Below are 26,646 nucleotides of genomic sequence, written 5' to 3'. Positions count from 1 at the left end.
ACATCTTTTTCCCTCTCTTAAGTCAGAATTTAGGTATTACTCAGACAAATACAATCTTCCAAGGGAGAAAGAGAAATGGAGAAAATACCACCTTTTCCAGAAATAAGCCATGTTGCACCTACAGCCTTGGCCTTTCTGGAGGCTCTGACTGACTTCTTGCACTGTGGTTTCATCGACAGCTGTGCTGGAGATCGGGCTGTTGGTTTGAACCCTGTTGCCTCCTCACATGCAGCGCAGCAAAGGGATGGGGAAAAGGAAAGGAGGGACTGTTAATGGGAAAAGTGATATTCGGTGCTCCTTGGCACTTTTTTCTATGCAACTGAATGGGCTATTCTGCCCAGCGCTGCTTTGGATCATAGTTGGTCTGCCAGCATTTTAAGCCTTGCAAAATGGACAATGGCTGAAACCTGTGAGGCTTTGATTTTTATTTTATTAGATGTGTGTTCTGTACACCTGCAGCATAATATAAATTTTTATTGGGAATGGAATGCGTCCATATGAATTCCCCCAAACAGAGTAGCATATAACAAAAATAAGACCCTCCTGAGATTTTGCCAAAATAATTGGAAATCTCATTTTTTTTTAACAGTTTTAAGACCTAGTACCATCTGGCTGCTACTGTTTGTAAGGGATTCAATTCAGTTATGGTAACAAATAGTTACATTTCTTTAACGCAATAACAAACAGTATTTTGAAGCTGAAAAAAGGCAAAACCACCCTGCAGCAAAATAATTGTTACTACAGTAACTCGTGAATAGATCTCACTACTCATACATAGTTGTTTTTAAGCAGATATCATGGAAGTATTTAGCACACTTAGAGTGTTTTTTTTTCTTTTTAAACTTTCATGTTAAATTTCATAAAGAATAAATACGATTATCATGTAAACACAGAAGAGTACATATATGCTTTGTCAGGGCTTTATCTTTATATTTAAAGCTTTAACCCTTCCCTATCTGTGACAATGAAAGAGACTAATATTCTGTGCAGCAGGAAATTTGCACAAATAAAACACTGTCATAAAATCACTGGATATTCCATTACAGCTTCAGAAATAAAAACCAAAGAAAACATGAAACTAAGAATTAGGACTCTAGGATACAGCATAAAATGCGATATCAGCATTTTTCAGAGAAAGTTCCTTACCCTTTTGCAGGTTGACTTCTCATCTCTTGTTGCATGAGTCATTTGGTCCTAACCCTCAGGGTCTGAAAATATCTGTGAAGTACTGTGATATCAAGTGAAACCACCATCTGCATGGCCAACACCAAACCCACAGCAGACTCATGTCTCAATTTTCTTTCATTATTTTAGTCAGCACCTTCTGAAGTAGTGGAAAATTGGGAACAAAGGGCCGTGAATCGGTGCTGAAAGCTGTCCTTCAGGGGGTCCTCAAAAAGACTACAACAAAACAGATCAGTTTTGAGCTTTATTACTGACAATTCCATATGAGAAAGTCATGAAGGTCTTTTAAAATCATGCTGAAACCTTCTTAAGTCACTTAAAAAAAAAAAGATTGTGGCTTTGCATCAACTGCATGGGTTATCCTGGGAGATGTTTGAAATAAGACCTAGTTTTCTCCAGAGACAGTGATTCAGTCCCTTTCACTCCCTGTTCAACTGATTGCTAACTGATGAGACTGACTGATGATACCAATAACATTTTTTTGAAGTGAGCAAAAGATATGCATGCTCACTATTCCCACAGTCTAGCCATTTTACCCAGAGTGTGAAGTAATTCTCAAACTTTTTTTTTTAAGCTTGTACACTTGTTTACTTTTCTGTATACAGAAAGCACATACATGCTTAGGAGTGAATGGAACAGATGTAAAATTAGTTTAGGAAAGGGAAATCAGTCTGAGCATGTGAAAGATAAGAAAGAGATTTCTGATGCATTTAGGAAATACTGTGAGTGTAAATAGCAGGAGCATTAATAGGTGGAAGAATAAAGAAACCATTTGCTTATCTACAAAAGAATATTATTATTTGGTTCATGATCTTAAGAGGGAAGAGTGTATAGGCTACCAAAGCTTCTAAAGGACATGCGGGAGGGAAGTTAATTTCAGAAAGGAGTTCAGGAATGTAGTACAAAGAGCAAATGGAAGCATCCAAGTTCCAAAGGGAGATCATATTAAAAACGTATTACTGTAACTGACATTTTACATCATGCATTTGCAGGCAATCTCATGCTGGCTGTGAAGATTTTCTGTGATCTTAGTTTGTTATCTTCTACGGAGTATCTTATACACTACTTTAGCGCCATAACTAATTGCTTTCCTGAATGAGATTCTTGATGTCCAGCTAAAGAGATGCCCTGGGAATTGGAAACAATATCACTAACACCTTTGAGCACTGAAATAAATATTTGGTCAAGTACAACAAAAATTAGAGACTTTTAAAGGTGATTTGCCTGTTGTAAGGAAGATTTTTAAGTCCCGAGAGGTCATTTGAACCCTTGCCTCCCTGATCACAACATCAAATCTTTTATCTTTTTTTTGTACCATGGGGCTAGACAAAATGTTCTGACCAGGAAGGAAGATGATCTGGGGAAACATTTATTATTATTATTATTATTATTATTATTATTATTATTATTATTATTAGTGATATTTCAATGAAATTAGTTTTGATCCCTTTACAAACAGCATATGTTGAAATATAGACCATGTATCATGATAAGATCCTGGAAGCTATTGCTTATTATCTCTTTGTACTAAAACAAATTTTTCAATGCTCCTTAAGTTCTTTCCATCTTTCCCTTGTTTGGCTTTGTTTTCCCACTGCCTTGTCTGAGATTTGCCTTTTAACTTTCCTCAGGGAAATAAATCTTGCAGTGTAGAGCTTTTACAAAACTCTTGCAACCATGAGCTCAAAATGTTTAGCCAAGCATCTACATGAAATTTTAAACTGAAAGCATGAAATGAAGCTAATGTTCCTGTAATGTTTTATGAACTGAAAGAATCATACAATCATTAAAAAATGTCTGGCATTATGGATGGCAGCAAATCTGAAAGAATTAAGGGGTCTCTGGTGGTCAGTTAACACTGGGCAGAACTGTGTGCCCAAGAGCAGACACAGAAACAGAGCAACAGAAAAGGGCAGACCCTCACTGATGAAAGCAGTAATGACACTCTTTGCTTTTACATTTCTCTATATTTATATTTTGCCCCAAAGTAATTTTATTATAGAAATATAATAGTGTGATTTTAACAGAAAGTGACACTGGCCAATGACCTCAGGTTTGCTGCCCATTCTGGGGCATAATGTTGTTGTACTTGGGGATACAGGGACTGTTCTCTAGAAGGGTTAGCACACATCAGCATCACCAGGGTAACTTGTTTCCCACAGGTAATGATCTGAGCCACATCACACAGGCCTAGAGTCAGGCACTGGTCAATCTATGCAAGTATGGTAAAACTTCCAGCTGCAGTCCCAGATTGGAGAAATAAAAACATGCCCCTGTGGCATCCAAGGGACTCAGCTAACAGCTATGTTGGGTTTTCTTTTACTTCTGTGCTTTTGTCTTATTTAGGAAATTGCAAAAGTGAATGTAGTAAACTAAACTTCTGAAACACAAAGGTAAAATTAAATCTGAATTTCCTTGATGTGGGTGCTTCAATGTGAGGTTTAGTTCAGCTGGAAGCTATAAGCACACAGACTAGCAGTAGAATGGCTTAGGTCTGTCAAGCCTCCTACCATAGCTGAAAAGAATGATTTGAACAGTCTGTTGTTAAAATGTCTGAGGCAGATGTTACTTTTACCACCACAGTCAAAGCAAAGGGTCCTCACTGTTTGACTTTCAAAATCCCCTCTAAGTTCCTCACAGAGACGTAAAATGGTTTGTTTATTAAATCTGTAATTTTACAAAACTTGTGAGGTCCAGAATGAAATGCCTGAATCTCTGCAATCTCCGGTGTGACATATATTTCCTTAATCTCTTTAAGAACATACCTCCTTCAGCCTAACAACAAGTGCTATATTTATAATCTAAGAAGACAGCAAAGATTCTATTCCCTTTCTTTATCATTTCTGCTATATTCATCATAAGTAATTACTGATTTAACCATTTTATTCTTGTGAATACAGGGAATCAGCAGTGAAATTCAACTTCCTTTCACATCTCATTTTAAATGCCTGAACATATTCATACTTATTTGTTGCTTTATTTGTCTCAAATGATTTCAAAGGCATTCTCAAACCTCAAAGGACTCTTTTTTGCCAGCCACAAAAGATTGATCATCATGCAGCAGCAGTAAAACTAAGCACTGCAGAGCAGCTTATGTTGAGAAACACAAGTAAAGGCTTTCCTGAAAACCTTGTTCAGTTAATAGATTTTTTGCTTCCTTCGTAGTCAAATCAACCAGTCACATCTTTGTGTACCAGCTATCAAAAATGGAATAGCAGCCCTGTGGCAACATCAGGAGACAAGGCAGCTAAATGGAAGTATTTTCTCTATTTAAATTTCATCATAGGAAGATAATAAAAGTGGTATCAAAATCAAAGTGAAATAATACAGCCAGACTTCAAGGAAAATACAGAAGACTTCAAGTAAAGCTGTTTTTCCAAAGGGATGTAGGTTGAACCTCCTAACCTGAACCAGCATATAAGAGTTGTGGCAGAAACTCTGAACCCACTGAAGTTGAATTGAGTTTTAGCTCTGGAAGTGCTAAAAACTCAATAAAGCATAATTTAATTCTAGGTGTTCTAAAACATTGTAAAATCTGATAATACTAGACTAAGTGGATTTGCTTCGTCTATCCCAGGTCAGTGACCTTCAGCTGAAACTCTAATAAAATAATGATACAGTCGTGATTTTTTTTTTTTTTTTTTTTTTTTGCTGCTTTGTATTCATCACTGCTCTATGCCTAATGTCATACAGGAGTTTAAAGATGTGAATAGTAGTCTCATGAGATCCAGACTTTCACACACGAGTTGCACATTTCTCTAAATACCACAGTAATCACCAGCTGATTCCCAATGTTTAGAATCACAGCAGCCGGTGGAGACCTAAACTCTGAAGACTGAAAGGATCAACAGATGAGAAGTGTGTAACTACAACATAAGTTAGGAGAAAGTCACCATCAATCCACAAACACCACTGCAATGTCACATGCTGATTGCCCTAATCTGACACTGAACTGACAAAAACCAAATGACCCGCAAGTCAGATGTGCAGCAGTTTGCAGTGTCACTCAAGGTAAGCTGGGAAGAGCAGCATGGGGAGACAGGGCACACAAGCAGAGCAGGGAATTAGCTCATGTAATCAGGCTAATCCCCCCCAAAAGGGAAACAAAACAAAGTGAAAATAAAGCACAGACCGAATCATGCAGAGGAAAAGCTGGTAGACTACTTTCTGGCTGGGTTAACCTCAAAGTGTATGCTAAATAGCATGAAGACACTGAGTAGAGCTTGAGAGAGTACAGCGTTTTGTTTATATTCCATCACTTGTTTGAAAAGGAAAGCAGTAACAGAGCTCCTCGGGATGATGATTTTCTTTCCAAATACCACACGCATTTTTACATGCCCTTACACATAACTGTGTAAAGAAACGGGTAACATAAACACCAAATAATACTCATACATATGTACTGCAACAAGAAGATTCAGACATCTAAACAGAAATACAAGAGCTTCCCAATGACAGGGTTTCCCCTGCAATATTCCTTCATCACCCATGATTTTTAGCATAATTTACATACATACAAAACTGGAAACCCTCATCATACAGTGCACTGCACATTTTTTACTTCCTACAAACCAATACAAAAGGAAATCTTCTTTACTGATTATAAATGAAAAGAAAAAAAAATCTGTTAAAAATTCTAAGTACAGAAGATAATAGTAATCTTGCTGTGTATAAGGATTGCATATCTTGTCTTTAAGTAAGGATAAATGCATATTCTTTACTTAGTATATTAAACAGGAATTAGTACAGCCTTACCAGGAATAATCTCTCCTGAACATATTTAATGAGTTGATTGAACACCTCAATTTAGTTCCTTGAAATCAGTGAAAAGTAGATCTGTTACGTCCAGTTATATCTTGTGGTATCTATATGTCTAACAGAAAGCTTACTTTTGCATATGACAGGGAAGTCACAGAATCAAATACATAGTCCCAAATTTGAAACGTTTCTCTAATAAACAGCTATATTTTAGACCCCAATAAGCAAAAGATCTGAAAAGAAGAGAGGGAGTCCATCAAAGTAATGGAGGTAAAAAGCATGGGATCTGGGGCTTAGTCTTAAAAGATTTTTTTTTCTTTTGAAGCATATCTCTCATTTACTTCTTTTTGAGTTATTCTGTCAATCTTTATTGCACTTAAAAAGTGACATCCTGTTCCTAGGTCTTTCAGCTCTTTTTTAAACGGGCTGTTTTTTCCAGAGAAAAATACATTATATCTGATCCTTCTTTTATTTGCAGTAAAACAGCCAGAAATAGTTTGGGGCTCCATTAACCGGTTCGAGCCACTTAGGTATGGCTGACTCAGGAACTAACAGAGATCAGATAGAAGTTACGTAAACAACATCAATTTTTCCAAACCCCAACCACCCTATGGTTCTCCACTGCCCAAAACCGAAGTCAGGTCCTCAATTATAGTGAGTTCACCCAGAAGCAGCCTGAGCAGAAACTGGAGTAAAACATTATGTGACCTTAGATTTTTTTTTTTAAATGTTATCTTGATTTTATCAAGAAAGAAGCTTGGATATCGTAAGTCCTTTTGGAAGTCTCATTCTGTGCAAGTGCCAGCAGAAGCACAGAAACATTTTGCTGACTGGTACCTCTTTTAATTTTCCGCCAGGTTCTCCCATCTCTGCTTTCTACTTGTATTGCAGTGCTGCTGCTGGAGTCCTGCTCAGGGAGGCTGAAGCGGTGGGAGAAGCAGGTTGCAGCACAGAGTCCTCACTTTCCGTATTTCTGGGGAACCACGCAACAGTTCTGATGAGACGACTCTGGTGATCCCTGGTAAAATAAAAGAAATTTCTGAAAATTTCTTCATACACACTAGTTTTCATGAGTCTATATGAAAAATATCAGTATTGGAAAATACACACCAATATATTATTCATCTCTAATTCCACATGGTTCTGCACGTCCATCCAACACTCAACTTCCCCTAGTCAGAACTACCTCAGTTTTCATAAAGTATATTTGCATTTCATCATATGGAAAGTCCAGCTAGTCCCTGGTAATGGTCAATATAATGTATAAGAAAGAGCATAGAACAAGTTTTAGTGTGAAGTGCTAATTCTTCAAATGCTCTCCAGTATCCAGTAATTTGTTAGATGCAGTGTCTTTTTACTTTTAGAAGGTACTGGACAAACACGCAGAACAAGAACCTAACAGCGCTTCAATTGTATGCAAACTGAAATGTCACTCAGTAGGGAATTCCAATGCTTCACCATAAACTGTGCAAAAAAAGTGTCTTTTGTTCGTTCTGGACCTCCTGCCTGCCAGTTCCATTTTATGTCCTTTAATTCCCGTATCTGTTGTATTCTATAGGGATTGAGTTAGTTTCTGAAGACAATGCATAATTCACAATGGTGGTCTCTAAACTTTCAGATAGAGAAGGAGACCAATAAAATCAATTCTTCGAAGCACTGATATAATACTCAATATTACAGTGTGCTTAGACACATTGCGGTGTTCATTCTCCCCAGTTAGCAGAGTTTCAGTAGCAGTTTAACGGAGAATATCACACCAAGCAGGAGGAAAGCCCCCCAAAATCTGTAAACTATTTATGCCTTTAACAGAACTACTTGAAATCTGAAAGAAAACTTAGGGTTTTGAAAAAGAGCATGGCTTCAAGATGATCTCTTCTGATAGACAATAAGCAAAAAGTATTTTAATAACTCTTGTATTAAGGTCTAATCACTACAATTTTCAGTCCTTCTCCAAATGTAACTGATTTTTCTACATTGTAAGGACTCTATTTCTACAACATACGGTAAGTAGCTGTGTTCAGAAAACACCACCAAGGAACCTTCTGTTGATGGAATCACAGCAATTTTTACAGCCTGGCTTACTTTTACAAGCAGGAGTATCACAGGGGTCACAGACCTGCTTCATGTCATATGGCAACTGAACAAAGTTGGACACACACAGTGAGACATTTAGGTGGCCAGCTGGCACGGGGGGTAGGCACGGCCGTATCAGTTTGCCCACCCACGTAGACGATGTTTTAAAATGAGTAGAAATAGAAATACAACAGTAGTTTTACAGAAAGGTCGAATGATAAATAATTAATCCATTAGATAAATACACTTAAAACAGACAGAAAGGCGAACCTCACAAGCCAAACTTTATCTTACATAAAATTTTCTGGAGCATGTGTTGTTTCCAAATACCATGAATACAAAACATGCAACTTCAAAATAACCCAAACTTTCTTTAGCTTTCATGCAGTTAGTTAAAGTAGTAGAAACCAAATCCAAGTACCTTTTTTACCTTTATGAGACATGCTACATTTTGATATATGAATCCCTTTGCGTCACGAAAACAAATATGATATTTGTATCACGTAGACACATAGACACAGTTTCCTTTAGAACTCAACTACTTTTTCAGTCTTATCATTACTATGATAAAAATTATAATGCTTATATTAGCAAATAGGAAAGTTGCCTGTTAGAAAATTCACTTTGGTAACTGTATATAGCCTCTCGGGAAATTTACCAAAATTTACTTTTTCTTCCTTTATTCTCAAATATTTATTTATGTAATTGTATTGGTTGGAGAAAGCCATATAATTCTTTTTTATAAAATGAAAGTTAATTATAACTTTATACTTTTAAAGCAATAATACACACTTATCATTCCAATTAATGTAACTGTGAACTAGGTAAGAACCCTTAGGAAAATCAGAAATCTAGAGAAAGAGCAGTTAAAAATATTCAGTGTTTTTTATCACTTAATTTAAGAAATTCATACTGTAGCTTCATCTTATCTAGATGATTATGGGAGGTCTACTTAAAAACAAAAAGTAACTTAATCATTCAATAATACATTTTTTTTTTTAAACAAAGATGACAAGTTCAGGAATTTGAACATCACATTGCATACAGATGGCTTTTCCCTTTCCTACATTACTAACATGTTTTATTGTTACATTTCAGTATACAGAGAGAAAAGTTAATGAAGGGCCAGCTAGAACTGATCCTTCTTTTATACTGACCAACTCATAGACAAAATAGCAAAAAGGTTTAGCTAAATTTTTTCCCCTAAGCTTGAGGCAGGTTATCAAAGCTGAAATACCATTGTCCTTCTAATCCCTGTCCAAAGAAGTTACACGGTTCACAAACCAAATTATTGGGTCAGCATGGGCCCCAGAAAAAGGCAGGGAAACAAGTGAAATTAGAGAGTCAAATATCTACACCAACCAATAAATCCATTCTGTTTTTATCCATGTGCTTTGAGACTGATACTTTAAAAAACATGGTTCATTGTATGGGATTTCCTAGGGAGCTTCCCTATGCATTTCCATAATTTTTCTCTAGGTTGTTTTCCTACAGTTTGTATAAATAAATAAATAGTTTTAAAAATACAGCCACTCCGGAGATGTCTCTTAACAGACAAAAATGCACGCTTCTTAACACAGTGTAGAATTAGCCTTTATTTGCAGAAGATATCAGAACTAAGATCTTAATAACATTCAAGAAAGTACTAGACAGTCACAAGCCAGGAAGAACAGGAAAAATATGTTTTCCTAGAGCTATGAAAGAAAAAACCGTAAGTCTCAGAAGACCTGTAAAACCAGGTCAGAGCATAAGGAAAATCTTAGTCACCGAATAGCTACTTGAGTGGTGCAGAAGAGTTTTTGTCCATTCACACAAGACAGCGAGTACTACTTTATCTCAGCCAGAGGGACCCTCTGCATCCCTCCGGGTGGATCTGCAGAGGAATGCAGGTCTGCACTTCGTGTGTGCGGGAGAGACCGGTCCCTCTCGGCCTGAGACATCTGCTCAGCAAATCCTGCTCATCGGATTTTCTGCATGCGCCTTACACAGAGCCTCCTGGGTTTTTAAAATAACTCTGCACAAAGAACTCACGTTTGACTCTCCCAAATCCCAGGTTGAGCTAGGAAGACTGCCAGATACTTGTAATTTTGATTAGAAAATAACAGAGATAATAAAAGGGGAACCACATACTGTTATTTCCCATGCCTTTTTGAGGGAGAGAAATGAATTTCCAGGTTCTGTTTGAGGTTTAGGCATGATTTCACATCAGTTCTGATTTCATCTTTTCTTAGTTTTCACCTGGTTTTGTTAGAATTCCTAAAGTTTTACTTCGTACATTTGCTCACTTGCACTTTATCTCTTCTAAATCGCAGGTAAAGTTTCATTCCTGGCAAGCTACACACAGCTACTGAAGCATGTTAGCAATTAGGGAAGTTCATTCTTTAGCTACGAGAAATAAGAGTTGCAGATCTTCACCCCAGATGAAAATGGATCGCTAGTGTAGCTGACACGTGGCTCTCCAGAGACATTTTCCCACTGGGCACTTTGTCATACCTTATATTGCTTGGGAAGAAAATCTCATATAGAAACAAGAGAGAGTCGTTGATCACAATCACCCGTTCTTCATGAAAAATCACTGTTCACCTCAAGTAAAAGGACACAAAGAACAGCAACAGCCAGATAATCACTTTCACTTTCCTTTCCTGAGCTCCCTCTGAGGACCTTCACTCAGCTTCTTCCTCTGTCTCCCAGCTCATCCCTCACTGCAGCTTTGGATTTTGACCACTGTCACCCCTCTGGATTTTATGCCATGTGTGTGAAGACCATGGCTCTACCTATATGTTTCTTTCTTGTTAACACAAATCAGATGCAACTAAAGTTTTCGACAGTTATGGGAAACAAATGTGAATGGGATCCATATGTTTAGAATAAAACTCAGTATTTTGTTTACATACTTCATGAATTAAGGCACTTTGTTTTCTTCCTAGCTACTGGTGGATTATCTCGAGAACTATCATGTGTGATACCTATTATTGTTGCTATATAAAATTAAATTATCACATGATTAAGGAAGCTACAGGTTTTCTCTACAGGATAATCATATGACAAGAGAAGAACACCTATTAAAAATATGCATATTTGTTCATGGAAGAATAAAAAAAAATGCTTATAGTTTTATCTGCATTATTAATGATTTTGGAACAAATAATGCAAATCCTCTACTGGTGATATGATTTTCAAAATTCACTCTACCCAGAAACCCTTTAGGTTGAGCACTGTTACTCAGTGTGGTAAGGCCACAAGGAATAGAAAATCTTTGATAGAACTAACAGAGAGAGATGTTAAAAATGTATGCTTTAGCATGAGCAGATTCTTCACCAAACAATATTGATTATTATGAGGTTATCCAGCTTTGTTTTTCAAATTTTAAGTTTGATGCCTAAAAAATACCGGTGAGATTATACATTTAGATCATGAAGTTAAATTAGCAATTAAAATTATCTTGCTCAACCTTTGTACATTATTCATTATAATGATTTCTTGTTTGTGTTTATAGTAACAATGAAAGAGTCTTAACTAGACATATAATATCAAATAAAGACCGTTACAACATGTGTGATTGTAAATTGGTGGTAATACATTTTCCATTTCAGCAATTAAAGTGCACTTCCATATCTGGATTGCCTTATACTTTCCACCATGCAAAATTATTTCAAGTTCAACACTTCCATTCTTTGCAGTAATCCTTTTAATGTTCAGCACAGAGAAAGCCAACAAGTCACAAAAGTGTCCTTCCCTTTTACTGTGAAATTTCATCTGCATTTGAAAAAAAACTCCCGGGGCTCTTGGGGCTCTGACCTCAGCCTGGAAGTCTGTAATTTCTAGTGCTCAGCAGCAGGAGAGTTACAAGCTCCTCTGTCTCACGGCTGACCTCTACCGCCACGGCCTCTCACACTGATTTTTAGCAAGCACAACTTTGCAGCTCAAATGGTTGACATCTATGTAAAACATTCCAGAGCTGATTTTTTAATGGTAATGCACAGTGGGATTTTTACATTTGCACATAATGACATTTTGTTCATGTCGGGCTGGATTTTTTTCCATTAAAGAATAAGCACCCCAAAATAGATGTTTGATCCCAGGGAATGTATGTATGTCCTGAATTCAGGATAACCCCTAAATCTTAATATTTTTCCAGTCTAAATCTGATTTGATACTGTTTTAAACAGCTCTTTCCCCCTCGTTAATTTATTTCTCTGTAAGATGGAAATAGCAGTCTTATATGTCAAATGGTGATAAATGCCTTAATATTCTCCAGGTACCTAGCTGGTACATTGACAAATGATCTAAAAAGGGCGAAACATAAATGCGTAATTCTGTACTTAATTCAAGCCTTAAAGATGTGAAAAGGTTTTGCAGTGAATAATGAAAAGTAAGGAGAAATAGGAGGAAATTGCCTAGAATATGTGTGAACATGCAATTAAAGACTGTACTTTAATGCAAAATGCAGATGAACCAGCACTGCACATCCACATACTGTTAGCACTCCTAAATTCACAGAACTCTGCAGATTAATGTTCTTTTAATGTATTTCCAAGTAGTTATGCATAAGGGTATACATAAATTTGAGCACTAAATGAACAATGGGTCAAGCCTTTGCCTAAGCAGATTTACAATATAATAATGATAGGAAATAAAATGTGGATAATAAATGTCTTTTTAACTGAAAATAAATTCCAAAATAATAATCAAATTACTTAGAAAGTTCTAATGAAAAGGATAAATTTGCTTTCCAAGTTAAAATTAAAGCAGTCATTGTCAAAAAGAAAATCATCATCTTAAATGAATTTCGACCAGCTCAGTCAACATCTGCGTTGATCATAAACTATAACGTTGTCCATATGGTCCTACCTTTACCTTCTCACCATTGCGATGATCCATTGAGACATTATCCGATGCCATGCATTCCCTCTGGCTGTATCTCCTCTATCCCCTTCGTGATCTTCCAGGTAAGACCTGGCCCACCAGTTATCCATACCGCATGAATGTGAATACACATTGGTGCTCCTAGGTGTGACAAACAGCACTTGCGTCCAACCAGCCTACCGTGTAGGAGGCCAGGGACATCCTGGCCCTGAAATGAGGCCGAAGGGAGTCAAACTGATCCTCACTTAAGTGTTTTGAACAAGAACAGATGACCCAAATTCAAATATGCACCTCACAGGAGAGGAGAACTCAAGCACAGCTACAGTCCAGATATAAACTAGATATAAACTCTTTTCACTCAAAGACCTCTCAAAGTTGTCCACTCTATTCCTGCTCACCACTTACAGACACCAGAGTTTGCTACGTGATGCATATTATTAGAAGAGATCTTCAGCTGATGTTAATTCAGCTCAGTTAATTCAGAGCTACAGTGAAGGAAAGGAACAAAGGGTAAAATAAATAAAAATAATGAAACAGTTGCTCAGTTGGTGTAATTGCATTGGCTTCAATAGAACTACACTAATTTCCAGCAGCTGGAGTTCTGGCTCTTCATTTGTATTTATTTTACCTCCTGTTCTTAATTTCCTACCCTCTCATTTGTTTGTTATTTTCACATCCTATGGTGGTTTCATCTGTAGTGTAATTTCTCTGAGGAACCATGCTTTTTATTTTTTTTTCAAACCATGAATGGTGGGGTACAAAGTAAATCCATTCCATAATATATGATGGGTAGGAGAGAGGTGGGGAGGCCTGCACAAGGTATAAGACAGTAGAGAAATGGAACAAAAAATATATCCAAATCTTCCTCCATGTATATGTTCTTCCTTTGGCAGGATCTTACTTCATTTACACTGCTCGTTGTCCAATTTGCATTTTAAAATTCATAATCTGGGAGTGAATGCTTTTGCCCAGATGTTTGTACAGCCTTCATATGTTTTTGGGGAAACTTGCTCTGGTCCCTTAAAAATGTGGTTACTTAACAGACATGTTTCTTAATGAATATCATTTAAATTGAATGTGCAACCCCCTCTGCTCCATTTGAGTAAGATTTGGCTGGACAATGAGCAAAGTGCCATTTGAAAAATACCATAGGAGTTTCTGTTGCCTCAGCTGCTGCTGGTATGGCAGTTTTCCAATATATTCATCAGATATTTCGATCACCAAATAACACTGAAGTATGCCAGCATGTCACACAAAGCAGCGTTTTACTTTCCCTTTACTTCCACCTTCTCTGTTCTTCCAAGGCTTCGTTGCCTCTACACAGAGGAAATTGACTTTTCAGGCCAAGATCTATTAAGATTTTTTTTTTAAGATACAGATTGCTATTTGGCCAAAATCACGACAAAAAACATATATATTCATTTTCTGCCAATGGATAAAGATAATGTCCTGAACAGTGACTTGACACACGTCACAGTAATTACATTTCATGGTTTCTAAAGTAGGAGTTACAGGTTTCCTCTGTAAGCCTCATTCGTTATCAAAGTGGTGGAATTCTGTACTATCGTTAAAATTCTAAATACAAATAGCTATTAAACACTTGTACATTTTAGCCCTATAGTTAGGCAAAAGTGTTTATAACTTGCAAAATAACGTACTGTCTGCTAAGTGGAAATACCAACCCTTTATAAAAAATAGGAATTTAAATAAGCTCTAAATCATTCTGTCACCTACTTTCACAAAGATCGGCTATAGTTACTACTGAAAAGATTTTCATGTAAATATGCTATAAACATTTTCTAAGTAGGTTTCAGTTTCCTTATATATAACATTACATTAAGGCATACTTTACAGAATATTAAGGCATAATTTTCAGAATATCATCCACCTAGGTTATACTGATACAGCAGTGTCAGTGAATCAAAATTTTTAAAAGATATCTTGTAGAAGAAAGACTGAAGGCTGAGGAATCTGGTGCTCCAGGTCAGAAATGAGGCAAGCTGATTGGGAAATATGAACTACATTTCTCTCTCTCTCTCTCTCAAAAAAAAAAAAAAAAAAGAAAGCTTTTTGCTCCTGAATCAGTTATTTTTGAGGTATCTCATAAGAACACATGGATGATATAGGAAGCAAAATTCATCCTAACTGGATTGCATTGCATTACTGCAGATGAAACTCACCAAAAATCCCCCTGAAATTAAGCTAGCACTCATGTAAGGATTTAACAAGACAGGAGGTCAAAGACTGGGTTGAAGACGGAAGTTGAAATGGAAGTTGTATAATTTGTTCTGAGGACTATTACAGGGCCAGTAGTTAATGAGTTTAGTCCAGCAGTAAATCAGGAGAGGTCTAAAAGCAAAGGAACTAAAGAACTCTATGTTGTCTATAGGCTTACTCTTGTATTTCAGGAGCTTTCACTTTGAAAGTCATTAGAGTAGATGAATTTGTTAAAACAAAACCTCAAGGGATTTGATATTTTATTATCAGACAGGAAGAAGAATCTTCAGTGCAGACTAAATTTATTCAGTTTATGATTTCTCTGAAAGGCCTTTGTATACACATATTTATATATATCTACTATGAGAAGTCTTTCTATAAGAAAAGATATAAACATACTTTACCAGTAATTCATTAAAATTTATAACATCTTTATACTCTAACTATCTTCATTAAAACATTCCTAAAAATAACTGGTTTTATTATTGACATAAAAATGACTATCAGATTTAGAATTTATTCCTCTTATCTCCGTTATTTTGTGTTGGAGAGGTCTGCACGGATTTCTAATGTTAGCACTCATGAAAATCTCAGTCTTAAAATCCCTGGTGAGACAGACATTGTTTTCCTGGGATGAAGCCCACCTAAATGAGAACAGACAGATCTGGTGAAGGAGGAGACAGGAAACCTAGGAGTTAATTGGTTTTTCAGGTTTGTTTTATTCTGGGTTTGTCTGCTACTTTTATAGTCTTTCAAAAATCACATCTTATTGATCATTATCAAAAGCTCAGCCATAAATTTATCTTGACATTACTTACCCAAGACCTCTAAATTAAGTTTATTGCATGGAAATTACTGTATGCTTCATACTTATATATAGATTTTCATAAGGCAAAACAAAAAAAAAGAAAAAAGAAAAACAAAACTAAAAAGAAACACTAAAAGCCTATAAAACCTAAAAAAATATTCAATGCAGCTTCTTGTTTTCAAATTAATAATTCTGAAATAAAATGGAATTTATTGAACAATGATCCTTCATCTTAAGGACAGGCTAGGAAGTGTTCCTCCAATTTTAATATAAGAAATAAAATTTTAATAATAATACAATGTTAAGTTTTAAGATTCCAGTACAATTTTCATGAAACTCAGACACAAATTACTGTGACTAAAGGATAAAGAGTTTACTTGTAAGTTATTAATTCCATTGTCAGCAACCTTTTTTTCCTTTGCATGCTTATTTTTACTGTTCTAAAAAAAATTATCTGTGAAGCAAAAATATAACAAATGCTAAAATGATTTGTCTTTTTTATTATAAATTCCTTTCACACATAGAAAACACTGAAAATATAGTTAATAATGTGTATTTCACAATTGCTAACTTACTCTTTTTAAACATCATTTTGCATTGTCAGGTAAAAATTGCAGATATCAACTAAGTTAAAATAAGAACTTGTCCCATTTGACTTGATCTGGCCACTTAATCAGCACTCGTTTAAAGACTCTTCCATTTATGGGGCACTGCATTTACAAGCTATTTTACAGAGGAATAATAAGGATCCTAGATTATTTCAGGCCTATGTAATGTGCAAAATGCAAGTATAGTGATAAAGCAGATTCTGTGGGGAAAGAATCAATTTATTATAATGACAACATGTATTTTTACTATTTTCATTAATTTTTTAAGTATTTTATTTAGTAGCATTTTCATTAATATTTATTAAATAGTTTATTTTTTGGTTTATTTATTATCTACCATTAGATGTCTAAAAACCCTTCACTGCCACAAAATAAAACACACTGTTTCTGTAAAGTAAGTGTTATTTTACTGTAGTATGTTTGTTTGTTTCTTTTGTTTTTAATATTTGTATTCTTTATAGCTGAAATACATGGAGTAAAACAAGGAGGAGTACTTATATATTTTAGGTCCTTTTTTGTTTTTCCCAATATAGAACTTTTTTTTTGATAGCGTTTATTATTTACCCATTCAGCACTGCATGAATTTTGACCCATTATGGGGGCTAAGGAGGTGCTGAGGACTGTAAATGCACATACTTTCAGTTTGTCTTCATGCCTTTTGCCCAGATTGCATTGTTTGTAAGAAGATGTAATAAGTGCAAATTTTCCCCCATTGCAATACCTATGGACACCTAAAATCTGGTAGAAAATGAGAGTAAGTAGATCAACAAACTTTAAGGAGCAGATTTGCTGTCTGTTAGTGTTGCAGATAAAAGAATTGAAAACATATTCTAAAAATGTAAAGGACTCTCTTCAATTGAGTTTTAAATCTTCAGAGTATTGAAAATCAAGCCCATAATCCTTCTGTTTATAGCCTAAGTAGCACGAGTTGTCTTTTATCAGAAATAAATACACTTTTGGAAACAATTTTGAAAACAGGCAAATGAAGCAAATGAAAAACACACAAAGAAAAAAGATATTCATGAACGCTGAATACAGTTTTTTGAATTTCAGTTTTTTAAAACTGAACTTTCAGACAATGCCGCAAGTATCTCTTTAAACAATGGGGAAACATCTGAAAATACTCTTTTTTCTTCTCTTTCAAACAATATACAAAACACCCTTCAACAAATACATGTCTCTACAGTCATACAACAGTTTTGAATTACAAGCTGCATTCTCTAAGTGTTACAAAAAAACCATTGTATTTGGCAGCATTAAATTAAATTAAATTGGCCTAGGATGTGTACTAGTCAAAGCAAAACTATTTGGTCAACCACACATAGAAAACTGTTTACCCATGATTAATATGTGCTATGTTCATCATGGGTGAGCAGCACGTGTAGACAGATAAAGGGCCAAGCGCTAGCTTACCTCCAGGATCTGCAAATTGTCCCCAGGCAGCTACACACACATTTCTTCCCAGCACAGAGAGGTGAAAGAACAGATCATTTCTGACTACAAACCAATTCCATTTGCCAAATAAGTTCCTCAGATTTAAAACTCTTTTTTCCTTGCCACCTTCCAGTCTCCCATTGCCAACTTTGTTGACATCAGTTCTGCTTGACAGGGCCAAAGTTTTATGTTCACTTAATTACTACATGAAGTAGAAGAAACTCAGGGCCATAATCCTCAAGTCCCCTGGAAATAACACTAGTTGCATTTCATTTTAAATCTACAGACCTCCAAAATTATTGTTGAAAGCACATGAAAACCACAAAAAGAAAAATACTTAGGGAAGAGGAAAGAAAGGTGGACAGAATTCTAATATATTAACATTCTCTCCCCTTGTCAATATCTGGAGTCAAGAATTGGATAGAAATGAGTCTACAGTGCTAGAGAAATAAACTTTCTATTGATTGAAATAACTGCTGCAACATGGACCGTAATAATATATGCCCTGTAATAACATGGCATAGTCCTGAGACTACATCTCCACGCTGTTTTGTGGGCACCATCTCTGTGTCAATGTTATTGTTCCCCATGGAAAAAGGTGCATGAAAGATTTCGATGGTCATCCTTCTTTTTATCAAATTTTTAAATGTTCATGCTTGAGTTCTCTCAAACTGTAATTCCTACACATCTAAGGGGCATAAAATAGCATAAATGTGTACTCACTAAAAGGGGCTCACATCACTACTGTTCTTGCTGATGTTAAGATAAAATATAAACTCAGTATCCTGGAAAGTCTGAATTTACAGAAATCATAAAAATAATCCAAAATGGGGGAATTAGTGGATCTGCTGCATCATATGACAGTAATTAAAGAATCTGTAAATGCATATCCTAAAAGGATGCACAGAACACCTTCGGCATCCTAAGAATCAACTTTGTTTGCATTTTTCGCATGAATATTCATTATGTCTTAGGAAACCCTTCTCACTATTCACCAGTTCTTTTCCAAAAGGCTGATTCATTGCCAACAAGTTTTTCTGACTACCCTGAATGCCAGTTTTTAGGTGTGGTACTTCAATATACCTCCAACAAGATCATATTATTTCAAATTTAAGTGTAAAAGCATCCTCCTTCCATTTCTGTGGTGCCTGGGAAACAGTCCAAATAAAATCCAGGATTGTACTATCCACATTCTGCAAGCATTTTCCAATCTTCTTTTTTTTTTTTTTTTCCCACAAATACTATAGCCAAATAACTTCTAGACAAATTAGCAACAACCACTCATCTAGAAGAAAAAAAAAAAAAAAAGTTAACATTTTGCTGTGTCAAAATTCTGGGAAGAAAATGGATGAGGAGAAGGGAAAGCTTTCTGTCAAATATCTGCTTTTCTTGTAGATCATGCAGAGACACCTATTTCACCTCCCTGCAGCTAAAGTTGCTTGGTGTTGTGATAATAGAGCATTGCACCTTTGTGCACCTTTAAGAAGGTGAGCCAATAAAATCAGAAATATACACATCCCTTATAATTCATATGAAACTGTTTAGCTACAAAATATTAGCATTCCTCTTTAACTCTAGCCATAATCTGTTCTTTTTAGCGCAAAGCTTGGATCACTTCGGAATTTTTCATCCCAGTTCCTTGTCCTCTAACGTGCCAGCCAAGCAGGCTTTTCAGTAGACCCTGTGTGTGTTTGGGTCACAGAGAAAGAAAAATCAATCCCTCAGCTTTTCATGTTATTGACAGTTTGGGATTGTGCTGAGTGCTGTTCGTATGAACATTCCAGCGCATGCAATTATTGTTCTCCTTTGAGTTTTTGTTGTTACTAGTCAGGGCCACTGGTATTTGGACTTCTTCATAGACTTGAATAAAAAAGAATAATTAGAGGCTTGTTCCTGTTTCTATTTAAGTTAATGAAACTTTTGCCGCTATGTCAGTAGGGTCCTGAGCCCTCAAGGATACATTTTCAGAATATTCAGCTTTGGCTTTTGAAGTTTCACATGGTTCAACTCAAAAGTTGTGCCAGTTGGCAGGAACAATTTTTGAAATTCTTGCTTCCATTCCAAAATTCACATTCCAAAGATTGCAAAGAGTTCAGAGTAAGAAGAAAAATCTTTACTAACTACAGAATCCTTTTCCCCTTTTATTCCATATTACCTGCTCTTTACTAGGAGTTTACCACTCAGATTGCACAAGTTGCCTATCAAAAATATAGGAGTTGGCTTTTGTCTCTTAATATTCTCACCATTCTCTGGCTAAAGATATTACCTGAAATAAGCCACTCCCTAGAACAAGAATATTCATGTTTGACAGGACCACCTTCTACATGTACCATCTACTCACAAGGTGTATTCAGTCAGTGGAAAGCTCTTCTACTTAACCACCAAAATGTACTGTCCCTACACCCTTGCTCTAGAATGATCATATGCATAATTTTCTATGACCCACATTCTCACCCAGCATTAATAGAAAAATATTATACTTCTACAGAAGTGTGAATAGTGATTTACACTGTATGAAGAAGTCACTTTCTCATGAGAATGGTTTGTGCAATCATTTCTACTCTGGGAATAGAATGATGTTCTCTCATGATGCCAAGGAAAATACTATGGCTGCTGCAGCAAGGGTGAAACAGCTCTCACTGGGGAAGTTGGCATGTTATTTCTTTTGAAAAAACAAAACAAAACTTCATAACTCTCTGAAAACGGACTCAGTATTTGGTGAAACATTAAGGACTCTTTGGAAAATCTGCTTTGCTTCATAAGAAGTTACTCCGAATGTGGTTCAAAATATGTTTTTCTAACTAAAGAGAAACGTGTGGTACATATGAAAAAAATACAGAAAACCATGAAAGATATCTTTGTTAAATGTCAGTGATATGTGTCTGTTATTCTTCTGTCTTGCAAGCTAATAAACTTAAGACCAGTTGCTTTACAGACATCATAGTTATTAGCTCTCAGTAGAAAATAGTGTACCACAGGGAATTTACAGTATAAGAAAAATGCTCTTAAATATTTGGGGCCATCTGAGCCATACAGTGTAAGTGTTTTCTGGCAGTAGAGGTGTTATTGTTGCCATAGTCCTGCCACATGATGTTAGTTATTCTCCAAAGTAAAATGTAGTTTTCCTATTAAAGAGCTCTGCCTAAGCCCAACAGCAAGTACCATGATTTAGTTCTCATACCTGGCTTGGAAGAGATGGATTTCAGGAATGTGCAGCAGTGGTAAGGGAAAAGAGGGAAACTGCAATTTGAGGTTTAAATAAAGGAGGTGGACGGAAATACAAAGACATTTCATCATGTTAAGGAAAACTAGAATAGTTAAAGGACAGTTTTAGTGATAGCAAAGACTGCAGAATATAAACTTGTGACTTCCGTCTTTCAGAAAGAAGACATCCAATAACCAAAACAGGACAACATGAAAACAAATATGCAAGGAGGCATTTAACCCTCTTTTTTTTTTTTTTTTTCATGTAGCCTTGTTTTGGCTCTTAGGTGTGTTCTGATTTTTTTCTTAAGTGTAATTTGAATCTAGTTATTGAAAATACAAATTGGTAGTAAAAACAGCTGCTATTGAAACACTAACAGCCAGACTACATGGTGATTATTGGGATATAGCAACCACCTTCCAGACAGAAAAATAAACATGAAATCGTATTTTTGAAACCCCCAACAATGTCTGCCTACACACATTCCTGGCTTTAAACTCTGGTTTTAATAATATGATTCTGCATTAAAACTTGACAAAATTGCTTCATCCTTTATTCCAGGGGACCTATATTGAATTTGAGATTTTATGAGTGTAAGTAGATTAGACCTGCAGTGTTATTTTTAGTCATGTACTTCTTCATGAGTAAAGGTCTCTTTAGATCCAAACCAGGTGCAGACCAGCTGCTTTGTGTGTCTCTGAAAGTGACCCGAAAATGAACAAAAAAAAAAAAAAAAAAAAAAGGCAGATCCCTATCTTTGAATAACAGCATTTGTGTGTCATGCAATTAGTCCATGTTATTCTTTTGCAACATTTTTCCATAACTAAAAATTTTCTCATTCTTGGTGGGCTCTTCAAATAAGGTCGAAGCAGTGCGATAGGATCTGCCTGACTGTTTTGTGCAGAGCTTTCAAGCAGTGCCTCTGTCACCGCACACAGCGGCGGTGAGAGCAGCTCGCTGCTTTCTGAACGGACACGCTGGCTTGGGGGCAACGAGAGAAGAGGCTCCGTCCTTGGAGCAAGCACGTGGGCAGTTTTATATCTGTGCAATGGAAGAAGGGGGGCGAGTTTCCCACTATTCCCCCTCCTCTGGCCTACTGTCATGGGCAGACACCATCTGTACATGCTGACGGAGCTATGCAATAGCAGGGTCAGTTTAAAAAACAGCAAATCGTGCCAAGCAAAACAGCCTTTTAAAAGAAGGGCTGTAAATCCTAACGGGGTCAGTGTCTCCTTGATCATAAACAAACGATAAAGATTAATATTAGCATTTAAAGTTGTGCATGGGAGGGCAAGAATTGCCTTAAGGAGAACTACAATACTTAGAAATAAGTTCAACTTCATTTTAAAAATCTCTTAGTGATCAGCAAGTTGTAGCCTCTGAATAAAAGTTGGATAAAATATTTAATTGAGAAAATACTACACAGCTGGAAAGTGAGAAAAAAATAGAGAAATTAACCTGTATCACTTGAGTCTGAAGTCTGAGAGATTCATATGACAGAAAAATGAAGGAGGAAAATCTAATGTGAAACATGTTCACTGAGTAAGACAAATGCTGATTGGGCAATATCAAAAGCAGTCGTGGTGTGACAGTGGAAACCCAATTAAATAATTGTGACATGGCACCAAAATAATCCATGTGGATTGGGGTCTGTGACGTCACTAGATGGGACAGTGATGTAAAAGCTCCTCACTGAGCTGTAACTGCGCTGACAGCTTTGGTGACCTGCCAAAGGGTGGATATGTGTATTACTTAATGCTTCTACATACCTTGCCCTTATAATCGCAGCCCATAGCTCAGCTTTCCCTCCTGCCATTGCTGCTGGCTGATCTTGATCAGACACATCCCATGCTATGGCATAGATAAGCGTACATTGGCTTTGCGCACTCCATAGTTTCCTGACATTCTCCATTCCCTATACTTCTCCTCTTCATGTCTCCAACCTTAAAAAGAAAACAAAAAAATCTGATAAAAAATGGCTTCTGCTAGACAGGGAAAGTGTTTACTAAAGGCATTCTGTACTGTAGCTCTCAACTCCATAGAAACATGAATGAAGCATCTATTCATTTTTACTGTTAAGGGCAGAATAACTTCTGACCTTCTACAGCTGTCCTTCCTCTCCTCTGAAAGACTAGGCAGTACTTGTATTGGGAACAGATACATGATTTAATGTTTCAAATACGTTAAAGATATTAAAGACAGATAACTTTGAAGGATAGCACGTATATATTGTAAACACATTTTCACCTTTAAAAGAGTAATTCCAGTGCAGCTGATAGCATCCTGCAAATTAGTAGCACACCAAAAATCCCTCGAAGGGAGCAGGATCCAGCAGCACTAAACTCAGGTTAACTTTGTAGTACTGGACCCTTGATCAAAGACATGATTGCTACATTGCTCCATACCAAGATCTAGCGATGCAAAAATCTTTCGTTATGCGACTCCACAAAAGACGGGTACACTAAAAAGGTGTCAGCTCTCAACAACTGGAATCCCAGAACATGGCATGCACCAGGAACAAACTCAGGTGTACATTACGCTAGTTTGTTTCCTTTAGACCTATTCCTAAAATATAAATCACCATTCTTGGTATATAGATCAATTTTGATGCATTGTGTTGCAATCTAGATGGGTAAAATATCACGTCTATTAATGTTTCCCACATTGGCATGGGATGAGAAATTGCTTTGCATGCTTGAGAATATGAAAAAGGCAAAATCCAAAAGGAGAGGAAAAAAAAAAGACATATACTTTCTTTTTTCATTTTTCATGACTTTTTTCTTGAACAAGAAATTCACTTTTCATTTTTCCTGCTCATCTGAATCACTTAAAATGTTGTCACCTATGCCAGCGAGATGCTGTCAAGATATTAGATGAAAAAAACTTATCATAATCCATGAGCCACTCATTTGTTTTCACTGTGACTGCCAACAATGACTCAAATTAGTTTTAATTGCGCTAGTATTTAGATACCAGTAATTCAGCCTCCATTTAATGTGTACTTTTGTTACTGTGTTTGAATCAGTGATCTAGAGCTAATGGATTAAATAGGCTTTTTGCTGAAGTCTGATCAATCTATCACTAATACAACTATTAAAAAAAAAGTAGAAGAAATACTTCAAATTTCAATATGACTTTTTAATGACCTTATCCATTCCTAATTTCTGCAGCCTTCTTACTTTCAGGTCACTCTAATGTCTAAAGCAATGATATTGAGCAGCAATGGGTTATCTCTGGTGTCTACAATCCATTCCATTTGGTTTGCTCTCTTTTTTTTTTAAAGCAGCTGTGAAAGTAATTGCTGGTGGAAACGCATGGACACAGTGAGCACTTGCATTGCCAGGGCTGCATTAGACCATGCGGTTAACTTGAATCGCATGTGTTTGGATTCCTTGTCTTAATTTTGAACCCACAACATAAAGAGAGCATATTTCCTGACTCCCACATCATTAATTGCAATCACTGTTATCCAAATAATCTGCTTCATAGATAAAAATGGTTTTAAAAAAAGTTGGGAGAGACACAATAGATCAGCTAACAATAGGCCAGCTGATCATTTAGGAAAACTAATAAAAAACTAGTGACATATTAATAAACCATTCCCACTCCTGGCTTGTCAAGGATTTGGACTGTGAAGTAGAACAAATCCAAAATCCCTCTGCTAAATTTTACTGACACTGAAATCTATAGGAACTCTGATTCTTGTGTAGGGCGATGGGTCAGTTCAGTGAGTTCAGCCAAGCACTAAGGCCTGAAATTTGGCGTCAGAAACCCTGACGTGCCTCCATCTCTGGACAACTGCAAGGGCTTACACCAAATGCTGTGAACAGCCCAAGCACAAGCATCCAAATGGGTATGGAATGGAATAAGAAGCTGCATTATGCTTTAACTATAAAGATGATGTTACCTTCTGCCTTACACAGATTTCCTATGTGACAAACATCAGAACTAAACAGTTGCAATATTCAGCACATTTTTATCCAGATAAATATTGAAAACATATTTAATGCAATATTGAAGGGATTACGGAATTCAGAAAAGGGAAAGTCTGACTAATGCTGCAGCTGTGCGGCATTCCAGAGAATCCAAGCCATTGCCAGCATTTATTAGCCACTCAGCCTTTGACAATAAACAATCTGCAGCTCATGATCATATATCCAGACAGATAGATGTATGATGCGATTTACATAGCCACATTAACACTGTCCTGTTTATGTGCAGTGAATATTGTCTACCATTAGCTTTAATTCAGAGAGGCTTTTACAAAAGATGCAGCCCAATACTGTTTTCATTTTCTTTAACAACTATTGACAAATAAAATATGACCTGTTCTCTTATAAATTCACCTCTGTTTTCTGGAAGAGCTACTGTGGGCAGAATTTCATGAAGATTGTTATTGCTGACATTGTTCTGCTGACAAGTTTCATTCATTTTACAGAACCACCCCCTCACAGACCTTAGACCACTTTAGATCAGATATCATATCTTGCCCATAATATTTGGAATACAGAATAAAAATCAAACTACTTAAAGTTATGATAGCATAATCCTATTCATTTAATCAGGAAACAGGTTTTCACCCAACATATTAAGTGTGCTTTGAGGAAGAACATAGCAGTGGAAATTATCATTTTAATATTTCTCCAGAGGAAAAAGTACAACATTAGGAATAGCAAAGAAATCATCATGATAATGCTGTCCTGTCAAATCAGCCAAATTAAAAATTCAGGGATTATTATCCATCATTTCTTGAATAGGTAGTACTAATTTTGTGAAGTCTCTTCTGGTTAAGCCTGCACTTCACATTGCAATCAGATCACAAGGCACAAACAACACGGACTAAGACGATCACCTCTCTTACCTGCAGTCATCACTATATTATAAATTTCACTTAGGGGCCTTATTTACATTTGGTGCCTGGTTCAGAAGAGGAAGAAAAGGATTAATTGCCAGTAACTGCAGAAAACTCTGAACTATATGAAAGTGCTTTGTTTTCGGGAAATACCTGGTTTGCACAGGATATGCTCAAGGGTTTACAACACGTGAGCCAAGACACTTACGGAGACAAGACATAGCCTTAAAACTGGAACAATACCAGTCAAAATGCACCACAGATCAGTAGTTCTGAGACTGGTCTGAACAAGAGAAGAACAGTGAGTTTTGTAAAGGAAAAGACAAGGAAGAAAATGCATCAGTGCTTACCAAGCAGTAAGCTATGCAAAAGAGCTTCTTGTTTAAAAACAAAAATATGTTTTTTCAGTACACAAAATAATTATTTGTGCCCCTTTCTCACTCTTTCAGTGAATGAAGACTGAAAAACTACTCGTATTATTCAGTCCAGTTCTTGCTGAAGTTCAGCATATCAGATAAAAAACCCTCAAATAATAAATAACAAGGAAGAGCTTGTCAGTTGGAGAGTGTTTTATTGTGGTGCCTTGCTAAGACAGTTTTATAAATATCCATTTATAAAAATCCAAGAACAAGTGGAAAAA

The sequence above is a fragment of the Tinamus guttatus genome, unplaced genomic scaffold (assembly GCF_059628265.1).
Source record: "Tinamus guttatus ecotype Peru unplaced genomic scaffold, ASM5962826v1 Tinamus_guttatus_pri_ptg000288l, whole genome shotgun sequence".
In the NCBI taxonomy this organism is placed as follows: Eukaryota; Metazoa; Chordata; class Aves; order Tinamiformes; family Tinamidae; genus Tinamus; species Tinamus guttatus.
Note: the sequence above shows the minus strand (reverse complement) of the source record.